At 43.1% G+C, this 17,874-nt stretch overlaps 1 long non-coding RNA gene and 1 other non-coding gene across 2 annotated transcripts; one reads left to right on the top strand and one right to left on the bottom strand.

Annotated features, from left to right (window-relative positions):
- Window positions 1-5,585: 5,585 nt before the first annotated feature.
- LOC127925335 (uncharacterized) lies at window positions 5,586-9,442 on the bottom strand. The gene is made up of 2 exons (XR_008120515.1): window positions 9,239-9,442; window positions 5,586-7,684 (listed from the first exon to the last, which is right to left on the bottom strand). It is a non-coding gene; the product is annotated as an uncharacterized LOC127925335 (long non-coding RNA).
- Window positions 9,443-9,793: 351 nt separating this feature from the next.
- trnat-cgu (transfer RNA threonine (anticodon CGU)) lies at window positions 9,794-9,865 on the top strand. Its single transcript has one exon. It is a non-coding gene; the product is annotated as a tRNA-Thr (tRNA).
- Window positions 9,866-17,874: the final 8,009 nt, after the last annotated feature.

Here is a 17,874-nt window from a genome sequence, read left to right as displayed (position 1 = left end):
GTGTTAACAAACTATAGTTTTGGCAAGTCGGTTAGGACGTCTACTTTGTGCATGACACAAGTACATTTTCCAACAATTGTTTACAGACAGATTATTTCACTTATAATTCACTGTATCACAATTCCAGTGGGTCAGAAGTTTACATACACTAAGTTGACTGGGCCTTTAAACAGCTTGGAAAATTCCAGAAAATTATGTCATAGCTTTAGAAGCTTTTGATAGGCTAATTGACATCATTTGAGTCAATTGGAGGTGTACCTGTGGATGTATTTCAAGGCCTACCTTCAAACTCAGTGCCTCTTTTGACATCATGGGAAAATCAAAGGCACTGTAAAGAACTAGTAAAGGACTAATAAAGGTCCTGTAAAGGACTAGTAAATGACTAGTAAAGAACTAAAAGGCCCTGTAAAGGACTAGTAAATGACCTGTAAAGGAGGGTCCTGTACTAGTAAAGACTAGTAAAGAACTAATAAAGGCCCTGTAAAGGACTAGTAAATGAAAGGACTAGTAAAGAACTAATAAAGGTCTCTGTAAAGGACTAGTAAAGGTCCTGGCTAAAGGACTAGGCTCTGTAAAGAACTGGTAAAAGGCTCTGTAAAGGACTAATAAAGGCTCCTGTAAAGGACTAGTAAAGGCTCTGTAAAGGACTAGTAAAGGCTCTGTAAAGGACTAGTAAAGGCTCTGTAAAAAGGCTCTGTAAAGAACTAGTAAAGGCTCTGTAAAGGACTAAAGGCTCTGTAAAGGACTAGTAAAGGCTCTGTAAAGGACTAATAAAGGCTAAAGGACTAGTAAAGGCTCTGTAAAGAACTGTAAAGGAAAGGACTAGTAAAGGCTCTGTAAAGGACTAGTAAAGGCTCTGTAAAGGACTAGTAAAGGCTCTGTAAAGGACTAGTAAAGGCTCTGTAAAGGGCTCTGTAAAGGACTAGTAAAGGCTCTGTAAAGGACTAGTAAAGGCTCTGTAAAGGACTAGTAAAGGCTCTGTAAAGGACTAATAAAGGCTCTGTAAAGGACTAGTAAAGGCTCCTGTAAAGGACTAGTAAAGGCCCTGTAAAGGCTCTGTAGTAAAGGCTCTGTAAAGGACTAGTAAAGGCTCTGTAAAGGACTAGTAAAGGCTCTGTAAAGGACTAAAGGACTAGTAAAGGCTCTGTAAAGGACTCTGTAAAGGACTAGTAAAGGCTCTGTAAAGGACTAGTAAAGGCTCTGTAAAGGACTAGTAAAGGCTCTGTAAAGGACTAGTAAAGGCCCTGTAAAGGCTCTGTAAAGGACTAGTAAAGGCTCTGTAAAGGCTCTGTAAAGGACTAGTAAAGGCCCTGTAAAGGACTAGTAAAGGCCCTGTAAAGGACTAGTAAAGGCTCTGTAAAGGCTCTGTAAAGGACTAGTAAAGGCTCTGTAAAGGACTAGTAAAGGCCCTGTAAAGGACTAGTAAAGGCTCTGTAAAGGCCCTGTAAAGGACTAGTAAAGGCCCTGTAAAGGACTAGTAAAGGCTCTGTAAAGGACCTCTGTAAAGGACTAGTAAAGGCTCTGTAAAGGACTAATAAAGGCTCTGTAAAGGACTAGTAAAGGCTCTGTAAAGGACTAGTAAAGGCTCTGTAAAGGACTAGTAAAGGCTCTGTAAAGGACTAGTAAAGGCTCTGTAAAGGACTAGTAAAGGCTCTGTAAAGGACTAGTAAAGGCTCTGTAAAGGACTAGTAAAGGCCCTGTAAAGGACTAGTAAAGGCTCTGTAAAGGCTCTGTAAAGGACTAGTAAAGGCTCTGTAAAGGACTAGTAAAGGCTCTGTAAAGGCTCTGTAAAGGACTAGTAAAGGCCCTGTAAAGGACTAGTAAAGGCTCTGTAAAGGCTCTGTAAAGGACTAGTAAAGGCTCTGTAAAGGCTCTGTAAAGGACTAGTAAAGGCCCTGTAAAGGACTAGTAAAGGCTCTGTAAAGGACTAGTAAAGGCTCTGTAAAGGACTAGTAAAGGCTCTGTAAAGGACTAGTAAAGGCTCTGTAAAGGACTAGTAAAGGCCCTGTGCACTACTTTTGTGGATATTTATTTTCTCCCAACATGTGTATTTTTCCATTATTCCCATGGGGCTGCTGCAGCACCACTACATCCCACGGCTTTATGGATGAGAACCATGTTATGTGTGATGTGTATATCAAACTGTATTCCTATCATGTAATACTTTGTATAAAAGTGCCATGTATCTGAAGTGTATGAATAATGTATAAAGTTACCTTTGTCCTCTGAAGAAGACTGGGGTGGATGGGCCAATCAAATCAATTAAAGAGGTTGTAAGTGGGGTTTGTGTGGTGAGAAAAGTGCCATGTAAGTAGTCCATTCATTTATTATTTGAATGAAGATGTTTTGACCATATTCCATAGCTTAAAGACCATGCCTTTGGAAACTGGTACAAAATACCAAAAATATGGATTGCAATGCTACGTTAAATAAAGTAACAGGGTAGACATTTTCATCTTAAATCAGACAATTTCTAACATTGAAATGTATGTGAACATTTCTGTGAAACTGTGAACGTTTTACTTGTGGATTCTGAAAATAAAGATCTACAATTAAAGACATATCAATGTGTTGGTCCACGTGCCATTTTAAAAACGATGCAGTTGAAGGCAAACATCCTGATAAACTTGCTGAGTTTGAATAAGACATCGGATTACCACTTTGCAGTTAGAACGGTTGGTTTTTATTATAGCTAATAAATAATCAAATAATTGATGGATCACTGGATAAAAGAAATACCGGTCTCTTTTCTGCCCCTGCGAGCCGGTCGGCAAACAAGTCATCACACTCCCTCACCTGATTGGTCGTTTCCCACGAAGCGTAAGCCGGCTTCCACGTCATCACATTCACACATCTGATTGGTCGAGTAGGCGGACCTTCTTACCTTGTGGCTGTGGTAACTAGTGACGCACACGCGCTACATCTTTTTCTTTATATGTTTTGGGGCAGACTACACTCAAAAAGTGTATTGCCGCCACCTACTGTGCGGGATGAAAACAAAAAGATCACAAAAATAGAAACATTGTCGGTGTGAGGGGGGCAAAAAAAATGGCACATCTTCCATTGAAGTCTCAGATATTTTTCAGCTGCAGCCACAATGATGTTCAACTTCTTAGATTTATTTGATACTTTGTGCCGTACAATTAATAACAGTTGTAATAAATGCTATAAAACCCACCTTTTTAACACACTGTTGTCTTGCTTGACCCGCGGGCTGTGTTGCATCTGCGTATCATACCTTCAACACTGTCACTTGCTTCCTCAACTATTTTGGTTGCATCCGCATAGGAGATCTGATGGACCGTCCTGACCTTCGTCCAGTTCAACTTCCTTCGCCCTGTTACAGGGCACTTCAAGAACTCTGGATCATGATCTCCACCACAATCACAGCCCTGACCTTTGCCCGTCCTTCCCAATTAAATCTGCCACCAACCTCCTGTGGTCCATGCTACTTTTGACCAGGGCCCGTCCTCCCCAATTAAATCTGCCACCAACCTCCTGTGGTCCATGCTACTTTTGACCAGGGCCCGTCCTCCCCAATTAAAGCTGCCACCAACCTCCTGGGGTCCATGCTACTTTTGACCAGGGCCCGTCCTCCCCAATTAAAGGTGCCACCAACCTCCTGTGGTAGGGAGGTGTTCTTTGTAAAAAAAAATGTAATAAGAACCAAGACTCTTTTCCCTTTCTCCATTAATTGTTCTGGTCAGGTGACAGAAAACTAACCCCACCTGCTCTTCTCTTCTCTTTTAGGTATCTGACCTCAGCTTCCATCAAATCCCGAAGATGACACCCTGAACCGAGTTCAGAACACCACTCTTTGGATGTCACGATTCTTGTGATTCCCACTGCACTCTTTCCCTCTGTTCCTGGGTGTTTCCACGCACGACAGTGTCTAGGGGTTTTACAGAGAATGGTGTGACAAATCAACAAGCATCCAATCAGCAGTGGGTCCTGTGGGAGAAAACAGCTTGTTGATGAGGGAGGGTCGAAGAAGAACGGCAAGAATGGTGCAAGCTAAAAGACAGGCCACAAACAGACAAATAAAGACAGGCCACAAACAGACAAATAAAGACAGGCCACAAACAGACAAATAACAGCACAGTGCAACAGTGGTGTTCAGAACGGGTCCTTGTCACGGATTGGCTATCGCAGCACGGGTCCTTGTCACGGATTGGCTATCGCAGCACGGGTCCTTGTCACGGATTGGCTATCGCAGCACGGGTCCTTGTCACGGATTGGCTATCGCAGCACGGGTCCTGTCGCGGATTGGCTATCGCAGCACGGGTCCTTGTCACGGATTGGCTATCGCAGCACGGGTCCTTGTCGCATCGCAGGGGTCCTTGTCACGGATTGGCTATCGCAGCACGGGTCCTTGTCGCGGATTGGCTATCGCAGCACGGGTCCTTGTCACGGATTGGCTATCGCAGCACGGGTCCTTGTCGCGGATTGGCTATCGCAGCACGGGTCCTTGTCACGGATTGGCTATCGCAGCACGGGTCCTTGTCGCGGATTGGCTATCGCAGCACGGGTCCTTGTCACGGATTGGCTATCGCAGCACGGGTCCTTGTCGCGGATTGGCTATCGCAGCACGGGTCCTTGTCACGGATTGGCTATCGCAGCACGGGTCCTTGTCACGGATTGGCTATCGCAGCACGGGTCCTTGTCACGGATTGGCTATCGCAGCAGACGACCACACCGAATTCACCCCTATCAGCTCAAAACAAGGAAGTGTCTCCAGTGAGCACGCGATCACCAACACTGGACAATTGAGGAGTGGAAAACCATTCCCTGGTCCAATTGAATCCCAGTTCCTGTTGACGGCAGAGTCAGGATTGGGCGTAAGCAGCGTGAGTGTCAACGGTACAGGCTGGTGGTGTAATGGTGTGGGGAATGTTTTCCTGGCGCACTATAGATCCCTTGATCCTAATTGAGCAACGTTTGAATGCCACACCTTGTAGAATCCATGCCCTGAATAATTTGGGCTGTTCTGGAGGCAACGGGTGGTCCGACCCGGTTCTTAATGGGTGTACCTAATAAACAGAGTATATATCAGACATGTGGAAGTGAAGAGTATGGTACTAATAAGAATGGACTGACCCACAAACATAATGAGGACGGAAATTGGCCCGTCTGAGCAAATAGCCTGGTATAATGAGAGAGAAAGACAGATGTTTTTATTCAGCAACTTGGTCTGATGACATATTTAAGGGGCAGGCACCATGGAAGCAGCAATCCTGGGCAAGTCTACAGTTGCTCTGAAGCAATCTCTTCCTGACATTCTCAATCCCTGATACGAATCAAGAGAAGAAGAATCTTTGACCTGGATGGACCATATTTATCTGTGGACATTCCTGAGTCCATGGCTCCATTACAAATAGCACCCTATTCCTTATGTAGTGCAATACTTTTGACCAGGTCCCATAGGGATCTGGTTCTCCTGGAACAAGGTTGTAGTTACAACCTACAGGACCGTATCTCAGTGACGTCATGACAACCAGCTGTGACCACTGGCATGGCACCCAACTTTCAAAGGAATTACAAATCATAGTTTGTACATGATAAACGAATACTTCACATACATTAAGAATAGTGCAGAGTTAATCACATTATTTATTAACCTGACATTAAATACCGTTTGTTCACATAGAAACCAACAACCAGGTAGTGATTCAGCAAAATATGCACAGTAGCACTTCAGTCGACAACAATGGCCGACAGACATGATAACAGTGAACCAGGTAGACAGGGAACAGACCCAACAATGATAAAAGCATGATTTTAAAAAAGGAGATGTTATGACGTACAAATACAGAGAAAACCGTTAAAAAGGTGTCATCGTCATGGAAACGTGGAACAACGTTTAACCTCGACAGTAACTTTAAAAAAAAAAAAAGTGTTTATCTTTCTCTTACATGGAAGATTTCAGACAGTTTAAGTCTAGTCCTGGGCTAAAAAAAAATATTAACTTAACGGAGATTCTCCATTGACCAGGCTTTTTAGCCCAGGACTAGGCTTAAACTGTCTGATATCTTCCATGTAAGAGAAAGATAAACACCTTTTTAAGAAAAGGCGGTTTAAAATGTTTAGTCCCAACAGTGTCATTATTATGTTGGCTTTATTCTACAGTGACATGGACAGAAGCCATGTTTCACAAATCCCTTTCAGAAATATAACAGGACCAGAATGAATCAATCACATTCAATGGATGGTAGGCCACTTGTTTCATTTAAACCTGAGTTAGCCTGGTCCTAGATCTGTTTGTATGGTCTTGCCCACGCCTACGGTCATTATGGTCATTGTTGGCATGACAGCACAAACAGATCAGGGACCAGGCTAGACATCAGTATCCACACAGTAGCAAAATACAGTGTTTTCTGATCACAGCCAGTCATGATAGACTGGTCCCAGATCTGTTGGTGCTTTCATGTCAATTCCATGTTTGGCATGGCAAGGAGTTGACACAATAGCACAAACAGATCTGGGGACCAGGCTACAGTCAACACTGCACTCGGGCTCTCAGATTGAAGAACCCCTCTCCAGCTACCCTCAGCTCTCAGACTTCCTCTCAATCCCATTCCAAGTAACGGCAGAGAGACGAACGAGACCTGGAGGGATGACTCTACTCCAACCAGCTCTGATAGAGCCTTTGCACTGTATACCAGGGCTACTGTCCACCAGGAAGCTTCCACAAGCAACTCCTCGTGGTCTCTTGAGCTCGTCTTCCAATAGTAGTGCTTTGATGAAACAGAATCCTATACCTACCCAGTTGTCATACCTATCCAGACCGTTCATTTGAGGGTCAGGGCCGAGGGGAAGGACTAGGGAGGGGTTGAGGACTGTCTGTTGAGCTCCAGTAGTAATGTGATGATCCAGTGTTACACTGCTTATACCTATCAAGACCCTTCAGATCTGCCAACACCCAAGGGTTAGTGCCAAGGTCCTTATCTTATGCTAGGTGGCGTCACTCCTACACGATGCCCCGCCCCTAAACTGACAGTCATCGCATGATATGACATAAGACAATATAGGGGAGGGTTAGGGAGTGATTTGGGACTGGCTGTTCGTCTGGTGAGTAGCCGATGCTATCCGTAATGCAGTCCTTAAGTCTGGAGTATCTAGGACCGTCTCATCTCCCATCTCCGCTAGAGTAGGGTGAAGTTGCCCCTAGATGCTGATCTTGGGTCAGTTTAGTATTTTCCCCCACTACTGGTTACAGATAGGATTGAGGGAGGGGGAAATGATCCAGGATCTGTACCTAGAGGGAAACAACCATGGCTTCAGTGTTTTCTCCACAGTATGTAGGTCATGAGGAGGACGAGGCCTGCGGACAGAGCTGCTATGACACACTGGTGGATGGTGAGGACGCTCTCCAGGTTGCCGATGCGTTCCTCCATCGCACTGGTGTGGAAGTAGTCATAGACCCCGGCCCCGATGCTCCACACGGCCCACACAGCATCCACGATCAGGGGCATGGTAGGTCGTCAGAGGGGCTGAGGCTGGTGCTGAGGCTGGAGAGGGGACCCAGGGATGTCACAGGGGTGGGACTTCAGGGTTTAACCTACACCCGGGACATGGAGGCGTGGAAGATCAACGATGGCTTGGGACAGGGCTGGGGTGTCAGTTCAGGGTCTCTCCAGCCTCCCAGGTTCCTCCTGCAGTAGTGCTGATTTATAGGCTTCCTCACCTGCAAAGGAACGGTTGGGAATGTAGTTTTTCCAGGTTATATATATAAATGCAATATTATGAATATAGAATGGAATATGAAATTCAGTTAAGGTAAGTAACATAGGTAGGCTCCTCTGTTGTACCTAGGATAGGATAAGTAATCCTTCTCACCCCCCTAAAAAGATTTAGATGTACTATTGTAAAGTGGCTGTTCCACTGGATGTCATAAGGTGTATGCACCAATTTGTAAGTCGCTCTGGATAAGAGCGTCTGCTAAATGACTTAAATGTAAATGTAAATGTTGTATCTAAATGAGAACTCGCATGGTCAAAAAGTGAAACACACACTTATGATCTTATAGAACACATTTCACTGCCCTGATTCAGGGAACCTGAATAATACTGTATGTTCCTTTGCCTGAGCTTTGAAACGAAGCTGACAACATTGTGTATGTTATTGTAGCTAGCTAACAACTTTATAACGTTATTGTAGCTAGCTAACAACATTGTAGCTATATATGTTATTGTAGCTATAACATTGTAATGTTATTGTAGCTAGCTAACAACATTGTATATGTTATTGTAGCTAGCTAACAACATTGTATATGTTATTGTAGCTGGCTAACATTGTAATGTTATTGTAGCTAGCTAACATTGTAATGTTATTGTAGCTAGCTAACATTGTAATGTTATTGTAGCTAGCTAACAACATTGTATATGTTATTGTAGCTAGCTAACAACATTGTAATGTTATTGTAGCTGGCTAACATTGTAATGTTATTGTAGCTAGCTAACATTGTAATGTTATTGTAGCTAGCTAACATTGTAATGTTATTGTAGCTAGCTAACATTGTAATGTTATTGTAGCTAGCTAACAACATTGTATATGTTATTGTAGCTAGCTAACATTGTAATGTTATTGTAGCTAGCTAACATTGTAATGTTATTGTAGCTAGCTAACAAATGTTATTGTAGCAACATTGTAATGTTATTGTAGCTGGCTAACATTGTAATGTTATTGTAATATTGCTAGCTAACATTGTAATGTTATTGTAGCTAGCTAACATTGTAATGTTATTGTAGCTAGCTAACATTGTATATGTTATTGTAGCTAGCTAACAACATGTAATGTTATTGTAGCTGGCTAACATTGTAATGTTATTGTAGCTAACATTGTAATGTTATTGTAGCTAAACATTGTAATGTTATTGTAGCTAGCTAACATTGTAATGTTATTGTAGCTAGCTAACATTGTAATGTTATTGTTAGCTAACAACATTGTATATGTTATTGTAGCTAGCTAACATTGTAGTTATTGTAGCTAGCTAACATTGTAATGTTATTGTAGCTAACGCTAACAACAACATTGCAACTTGTTACAGTGCGGTGCACATATCAGACAAATAATTATTATTATGTATTCGAACAAAATTCCATGAATTTGCAACCTTCGGTGACAACTTTTGACAATGACACCGGTACAGAACTGGATGTACTTGTATTGATCTCATATGGTCAGCTAGTTAGCTAGCTAGCTACATCTTTGCTGAGCTAGGAACATGCCTAGGACTTACCAAAATGACCCGAGCGCACAGGTTAAAATGAGCCACGCTTGCAATCTGCACCAAAACTAATCTATCTAGCTATAAATCACATCATCGTCAACATATAATATTCGATGGTTGAGATACCAAACCCAGCTAGCAACATGATCCTTAGCTTAGTCCCCCACTACATCCGGGTGCGGTGTTACATTCAGGAACACGTGACAGGGCGTGTCCGAAATAGCGTCATTTACAATCGATCACTGCTGATAATAAACACAATTACGTTTCGGGCATCAATCATCATCCTATGTTGCTTTCTAGCGGCTAAAGTCACATTTTGAAAACGACCCGTGTAGCTAACTTCCAGTAGCTAGCTACAAACGTCAGTTTTATCAAAGCTTAGCTAAGTGGTGAACTGGAAGATGACACGGTGTGTCTTGGTTTGGAGATGCATGATTGAGATTGTTCGTCATAAAAACGTGCTTACCATCAATAAATATATTTGTATCATCCATAACACTTTTCAGTCAATTGGCAGGAAAAAGGTTTGAAAACTCATATTTTTCCTTCGCACTATTACCGGGCGCGGTGGCCAAGTGGTAAGGCGTCGGTCTCGTAAACCGAAGATCGCGGGCTCGATCCCCGTCCGTGCCTCGGAAACGAAGTCCACGGTGGACACATTTTTAAAACGGGACAGTTTCAACGTGATACTTCATGGTGATATTTGATACATATTTCAAACTCAATATTAAGTTAATTAATGCGTTGATAAAACGTTTAAATCTCAACCATGTACAATGTAAAAGTTATATGCTAAGACTTCTCATACATAAAATGGTGTTCATCAAGATTGGAGACATCAAAACAAGTTTAGAGCTAAAACAAATCTAGGAGAAATCAAAGTTAAACAGTTTAACAGCTAATAATCTTAAACTTTTATTTCAGACGTTTATTTGGCACGCCCCTCCTAATGACCACCAGTCGGCGCTCCAACTACAATAGTGTGTATCGACCAGTTAAGTAGCCCACTGAGATTTTATATACAGATCAGATGAGAGATCAGCCATCATAGAATGACACATGGATGAAAAAAACTAAAACTAAACTAAGACTGAGTTATTGTCTATCTTTGTAAATACACATGTTTATAAATATAGATCTTGTTTTCAATCGAATGCCGTAATAATACAGCCTGGTAATATAGTCCTAAATATGTTAGGCAAATCAACGTTATAACTTTATATTTTACTCAGAAACTTGATAAATCCTTATGGTTTACGAAAACCTCGTTTTTCTGATTTATTGTTTGGGAAGAGAATAGTAATTTACTCCCCACACTTTTACATACGAGAGTGCAGAGACAAACCTTTCCATTTGGTGGCAATGGTTACTGCACGATCTCAACTGTCTCCAGGACTGTGTTATTCTGGAGTGGCGCACGCATGGAGCTCGACATACCTACTGCCTAGTCACCACCACCTAGAATTCCATTTTAGGGAGGGCCTGAAAAGGAGGCTCGCACTACGCGGCCCACACAGCACAGCCAGAGCCACTGGGTTTGGGCTACTGTCTCTAGGTTCTGTACGGGACGATCGGTCAGTACACACGCAGAGAGAGGGAGAGAGATCAGGTGGGTTTATTTTTCCCCGGGCAACGTTACCGGTCTGGGACGCACCGTAGCCTACTGCTTTTTTGTTCAGGAATAACTTTAGGAGAATATTCAACTGTCTTTGGAGAGATGGGCCTATGTTCCATGCCGATAGAGGCCATTCTGAAATCTGTTTCGTGTCTGACTGGACAATTAAACCTGCTTTTTGGAGGATAGCATATACATTTTTCCGAAAGGATTTGAATCATAACATGACAGTTGTTTGGGGATTGCGAAAGGGAACCCTGGTCGTGGGCTCTAGAACTCAACACGTTTCCCCTCGTGTTCCCGCTGTGCGCGTTGGAGAGTGTGCCCAACCTGTGCAAGGATGACGCGCACGTGGTGTGGCCGACTGTATCTATGATCGATAGGTTTACATGATGGGTACATCTGTGAGGACGTTTTTTTTTTACTGTAGTTAACTCTTTCCCTTACCCTAAATACTTTTGAGCTACAAAGAGACCAGGCCAATTTCTCTCTCAACTGAACGCTGAAGTATGAGAGCAAGACGGTTCACTTGAGGACAACAAGGTAATTTCAGTGGGTAGATTAGCATAATGCAGATTGATCATTGTCTTTGCTTCACAACAATAGTTTTACGTTCAAAGCAACTTTACAGTTTTGTTTTACCCATTTGGAATGAATAAATACAATCTTAGTAGTACATTAAAGTAGACAAATACATTGTCTTGGGGCTCCCGAGTGGCGAAGCGCTCTAATCCACTGCATCTCTGTGCTTGAGATGTCACTACAGACTCTGGTTTGATTCCCGGCTGTGATTGGGAGGCTCATATGAGTGGCACACAATTGGCCCAGTGTCATTGGGGTAGGCCTTCATTGTAAATAAAATTAGTTTTTAACTGACTTGCCAAGTTAAATATAGGTAAAATATTAAAAATAAGGGAGGACCAAGGCACTCTTCATATTATTAATTAAAATACATTTATTTGTATAGCATGTTAAATGGAAACAAAGATTAAAAACGTTGTTTAACCTTTTAGTTTTTAATCAGAGTTTTTAATCTTTGCATTGAATATGCTATACAAAAAGGCATTTTAATTAATTATATGAAGAGTGACAAAATGTATCCCTTTTGTGTACCAGCTTCCCTTCCTTCTCTTTTCGACATTACCTTCTGTCTAGCAAAACCTACTATTGTGTACCTTAGCTTCCCTTCCCATTGGTCTCTTTTCAGACATTATCTATATATCGTTTAATTCAGTAAATAGATCATTAGTGTGTTTCACAACTAGCCATGTTTTAGCCAATGTTCCATTGGTCCTGGTGTGTTAGAGGGTGGGTCTTTGTTGTTCCATTGGTCCTGGTGTGTTAGAGGGTGTGTCTTTGTTGTTCCATTGGTCCTGGTGTGTTAGAGGGTGGGTCTTTGTTGTTCCATTGGTCCTGGTGTGTTAGAGGGTGGGTCTTTGTTGTTCCATTGGTCCTGGTGTGTTAGAGGGTGGGTCTTTGTTGTTCCATTGGTCCTGGTGTGTTAGAGGGTGTGTCTTTGTTGTTCCATTGGTCCTGGTGTGTTAGAGGGTGGGTCTTTGTTGTTCCATTGGTCCTGGTGTGTTAGAGGGTGGGTCTTTGTTGTTCCATTGGTCCTGGTGTGTTAGAGGGTGGGTCTTTGTTGTTCCATTGGTCCTGGTGTGTTAGAGGGTGGGTCTTTGTTGTTCCATTGGTCCTGGTGTGTTAGAGGGTGGGTCTTTGTTGTTCCATTGGTCCTGGTGTGTTAGAGGGGGGTCTTTGTTGTTTCATTGGTCCTGGTGTGTTAGAGGGTGTGTCTTTGTTGTTCCATTGGTCCTGGTGTGTTAGAGGGTGGGTCTTTGTTGTTCCATTGGTCCTGGTGTGTTAGAGGGGGGTCTTTGTTGTTCCATTGGTCCTGGTGTGTTAGAGGGTGGGTCTTTGTTGTTCCATTGGTCCTGGTGTGTTAGAGGGTGTGTCTTTGTTGTTCCATTGGTCCTGGTGTGTTAGAGGGTGGGTCTTTGTTGTTCCATTGGTCCTGGTGTGTTAGAGGGTGGGTCTTTGTTGTTCCATTGGTCCTGGTGTGTTAGAGGGTGGGTCTTTGTTGTTGTTAGAGGGTGGTCTTTGTGAGGGTAGAGGGTGGTCTTTGTTGTTCCATTGGTCCTGGTGTCTGTTGTTCCATTGGTCCTGTGTTTTGTTGTTCCATTGGTCCTGGTGTGTTAGAGGGTGGGTCTTTGTTGTTCCCAGTTGTTAGTCTTTGATGTTCCATGGTCCTGTGTTTAGAGGGTGGGTCTTTGTTGTTCCATTGGTCCTGGTATATTGGTCCTGGTGTGTTAGAGGGGGTCTTTGTGTTCCATTGGTCCTGGTGTGTTTAGGGTGGGTCTTTGTTGTTCCATTGGTCCTGGTGTTAGAGGGTGGGTCTTTGTTGTTCCATTGGTCCTGGATGGGGTGTCTTTGTTGTTCCATTGGTCCTGGTGTTAATCCATTGGTCCTGGTGTGTTAGAGGGTAGGTCTTTTGTTGTTCAAATGTTAGAGGGTGGGTTTTTGTTCCATTGGTCCTGGTGTGTTAGGGATTGGTCCTGGTGTGTTAGAGGGTTCTTTGTTGTTCCATTGGTCCAGAATCCCTGGTCCTGTGTGAGGGTGGGTCTTTGTTGTTCCATTGGTCCTGGTGTGTTAGGAGTGTTTTGTTGTTCCTTGGTCCTGGTGTGTTAGACTGTGTGTCTTTGTTGTTCCATTGGTCCTGTGTGTTAGTGTGTCTTTGTTGTTCCATTGACTGTGTGTGTGTCTTTGTTGTTCCATTGGTCCTGGTGTGTTAGAGGGTGGGTCTTTGTTGTTCCATTGGTCCTGGTGTGTTAGAGGGTGGGTCTTTGTTGTTCCATTGGTCCTGGTGTGTTAGAGGGGTCTTTGTTGTTCCATTGGTCCTGGTGTGTGAGGGTGGGTCTTTGTGTTCCATTGGTCTGTGTGTCTTTGTTGTTCCATTGGTCCTGGTGTGTTAGAGGGTGTGTCTTTGTTGTTCCATTGGTCTGTGTGTTAGAGGGTGGTCTTTGTTGTTCCATTGGTCCTGTGTTGTGTGTGGGTCTTTGTTGTTCCATTGGTCTGTGTGTGTGTGTTGGTCCTGGTGTGTTATGACTGTGTGTGTGGGTCTTTGTTGTTCCATTGGTGGTGTGTGTGTCTTTGTTGTGTGTGTGTGTGTTGGTCCTGTGTTGTGTGTGTGTGTTCCATTGGTCAACTGGCCTACAAAGTCCCAGTTTCTGGGTGATCACCCAGTTCTCTGAACCTGTGTGTGTGTGTGTGACTGTGTGTGTGAGGGTGGGTCTTTGTGTTCCATTGACTGTGTGTGACTGTGTGTGTTTGTGTGTTCCATTGTGTATGACTGTGTGTGTGTGTTGTATGACTGTGTGTGTGAGTGTGTGTGTGTGTGTGTGTGTGTGTGTGTGTGTTAGTGTGTGTCTTTGTTGTGTGTGTGTGTGTGTTAGTGTGTGTGTGTGTGTGTGGTGTGTGTGTGTGTGGGTGGGTCTGTGTTGTTCCATTGTGTGTGTGTGTGTGTGTGTGTGTGTGTGTGTTCCATTGGTCCTGTGTTAGTGTGTGTTCCATTGTGTGTGTGTGTGTTCCATTGTCCTGGTGTGTTAGTGTGTGGGTCTTTGTTGTTCCATTGGTCCTGTGTGTTAGCACCGGGGTCAGTTTCTGCTCCAGGCCCTGAATGTTTAGCTGAAAACGTCAGTGACTATATCTGTGTGTGATCCTCACCAACAGCTTCATAGATCTCACACCTAGTCTAGAAATGCATGATTAGTTTGTCATTAAAACCCTCACACACACACACACACACACACACACACACACACACACACACACACACACACACACACACACACACACACACACACACACACACACAGGGTGCTAAACCCTCCGGATGTTTCCTCACTGACATTAATCATGTTTTAAAACAGATCACCACAGGCAGGCTGAGGGAATGTGTGATTTATGACCGACTATATCATCTCCACTGTTAGCATGTCACTCATACAGTCGCCATATACTGAGGATATGACTACGTTGTTGATTTGATGACATATGGTACGTCCCAAATCACACCCTATTCCCTAGTGTGCTATTTTTGACCAGGAACTTTAACGTCCCAAAATCGCACCCTATTTCTTAGTGTGCTATTTTTGACCAGGGCCTTCATGTCCCAGATCGCACCCTATTCTCCAGTGTGCTATTTTTGACCAGGCCCTTCATGTCCCAAAATCACACCCTATTCCCTAGTGTTCTACTTTTGACCAGGCCCTTCATGTCCCAAATCACACCCTATTCCCTAGTGTGCTATTTTTGACCAGGAACTTTAACGTCCCAAAATCGCACCCTATTTCTTAGTGTGCTATTTTTGACCAGGGCCTTAATCATGTTTTAAAACAGATCACACCCTATTTCTTAGTGTGCTATTTTTGACCAGGGCCTTCATCTCCACAGATGCACCCTATTCCCTAGTACTGTGCTATTTTTGACCAGGGCCTTCATGACCCAGATCACACCCTATTTCTTAGTGTGCTATTTTTGACCAGGGCCTTCATGTCCCAAAATCGCACCCTATTCCCTAGTGTGCTATTTTTGACCAGGGCCTTCATGTCCCAGATCGCACCCTATTCCCTAGTGTGCTATTTTTGACCAGGGCCTTCATGTCCCAAATCGCACCCTATTCCCTAGTGTGCTATTTTTGACCAGGCCCTTCATGTCCCAAATCTCACCCTATTCCCTAGTGTGCTATTTTTTAGGAATATCTGCCATTCCATGTCCCAAATCATAGTACCACTATTCCCTAGTGTTCTACTTTTGACCAGGCCCTTCATGTCCCAAATCACACCCTATTCCTTAGTGTGCTATTTTTGACCAGGAACTTTAACGTCCCAAAATCGCACCCTATTCCCTAGTGTGCTATTTTTGACCAGGAACCTAAACGTCCCAAAATCGCACCCTATTCCCTATGCACCTTCAAACGTAGTTTACTATAGAGAATATCTGCCATTCCAGACACAGACATATAGTATACACTGGGTTGAAGTTGTCACAAGGTAGTTGTTGATTTGAGTACGGTGCAGTAGGTTATTTAAAGGGCCAGTGAGGTTCTCTGACCAGGGATCACAATAATGAACCACACATGGTTTTGGTTTGGAATGTTAGTGCAGTAAACAGACGAAAAACCCGGGAATAACTTTGACCTGTTGGAAACATTTTTATGAAAGGCGTATTCTTCGTCTGACTTCGTCAAGTGGAAAAGAGATGTTCAAGAAAAGAAAGGATTTAATGATAAACATTCACATTTTACAATTACATCCTGTAATAGAATTGTCCTTTATCAGATTATACTAATTAAATAAACATATTTCCCTTGAGAGTGGGACGTTTTGTTATTCTGAATAATGACTATTTAGTTATTTTCATCATTGTATGTAACCACTATGGACCTGCACCAAGTCCACTCATACTAAAAGACTAAGAACTATGGGACCCAGTGTCTCTATGCTTGGCACTGAACATTAACAACCTCTTAAGGATTGGACCCTTTAAAAAAAAATGTTCTCCTAAAATGACATACCCAAATCTAACTGCCTGTAGCTCAGTACCCAAATCTAACTGCCTGTAGCTCAGTACCCAAATCTAACTGCCTGTAGCTCAGTACCTAAATCTAACTGCCTGTAGCTCAGTACCCAAATCTAACTGCCTGTAGCTCAGTACCCAAATCTAACTGCCTGTAGCTCAGTACCTAAATCTAACTGCCTGTAGCTCAGTACCCAAATCTAACTGCCTGTAGCTCAGTACCCAAATCTAACTGCCTGTAGCTCAGTACCCAAATCTAACTGCCTGTAGCTCAGTACCCAAATCTAACTGCCTGTAGCTCAGTACCCAAATCTAACTGCCTGTAGCTCAGTACCCAAATCTAACTGCCTGTAGCTCAGTACCCAAATCTAACTGCCTGTAGCTCAGTACCCAAATCTAACTGCCTGTATCTCAGTACCCAAATCTAACTGCCTGTAGCTCAGTACCCAAATCTAACTGCCTGTAGCTCAGTACCCAAATCTAACTGCCTGTAGCTCAGGACCTGAAGCAAGGATATGCATATTATTGATACCATTTGAAAGGAAACACTTTGAAGTTTGTGGAAATGTAGAATGAATGTAGGAGAATATAACACATTAGATCTGGGAAAAGATACAAAGATAAAACATGGCTATTTTTTTTACCATCTTTGTAATGCAAGAGAAAGGCCACAATGTATTATTCCAGTTTAGGCGCAATTTAGATTTTGGCCACCAGATGGCAGCAGTGTACGCGCAACGTTTTAGACTGATTCAATGAAGCATTGCATTTCTGTGCAAAAGGTTGTATCAAGTCTTGCCAAATGTGTCTAATTTGGTTTATTAATACATTTTTAAGTACATAACTGTGCACTCTCCTCAAACAATAGCATGGTATTCTTTCACTGTATTCGCTACTGTAAATTGGACAGTGCAGTTAGATTAACAAGAATTTAAGCTTTCTGCCAATATCAGATATGTCTATGTCCTGGGAAATGTTCTTGTTACTTACAACCTCATGCTAATCACATTAGGTTAAGGAGGCAGATTGGGGATAAGGCTCTGTAATAGACTAGCGTCCCGTCCAGGCTGTGTACATTAAGCTGACTCACACTTACTTGTCCAAAGCTTATTACTTTGCTTTAAGACCTGTACATCGAGTTATGTGCAGCTGTCAGCTAATCAGTCCAGAGACAGATGAGGAAGGAAGACAGGAAGGAAGGAAGGAAGGAAGGAAGGAAAGAAGGAAGGAAAGAAGGTTGGAACTAGGGCCTTTCTCTAGGGAGTTTTCCTAGCCACCGCGCTTCTACACTGTTTGGGGGTTCAGGCTGGGTTTCTGTACAGCACATTGTGACATCAGCTGATGTCAGAAGGGCTTTATACATACATTTGATTTGATTGCTCTAACGGAGTCAAGGCCGCGATTCAATCCGATCACGCCTTGTTCACAATGCACAGCGTTTTAAAGTCACTGT

Source organism: Oncorhynchus keta, unplaced genomic scaffold (assembly GCF_023373465.1).
Source record: "Oncorhynchus keta strain PuntledgeMale-10-30-2019 unplaced genomic scaffold, Oket_V2 Un_contig_5434_pilon_pilon, whole genome shotgun sequence".
NCBI lineage: Eukaryota > Metazoa > Chordata > Actinopteri > Salmoniformes > Salmonidae > Oncorhynchus > Oncorhynchus keta.
Note: the sequence above shows the minus strand (reverse complement) of the source record. Positions and strands in the feature narration are given on the sequence as shown.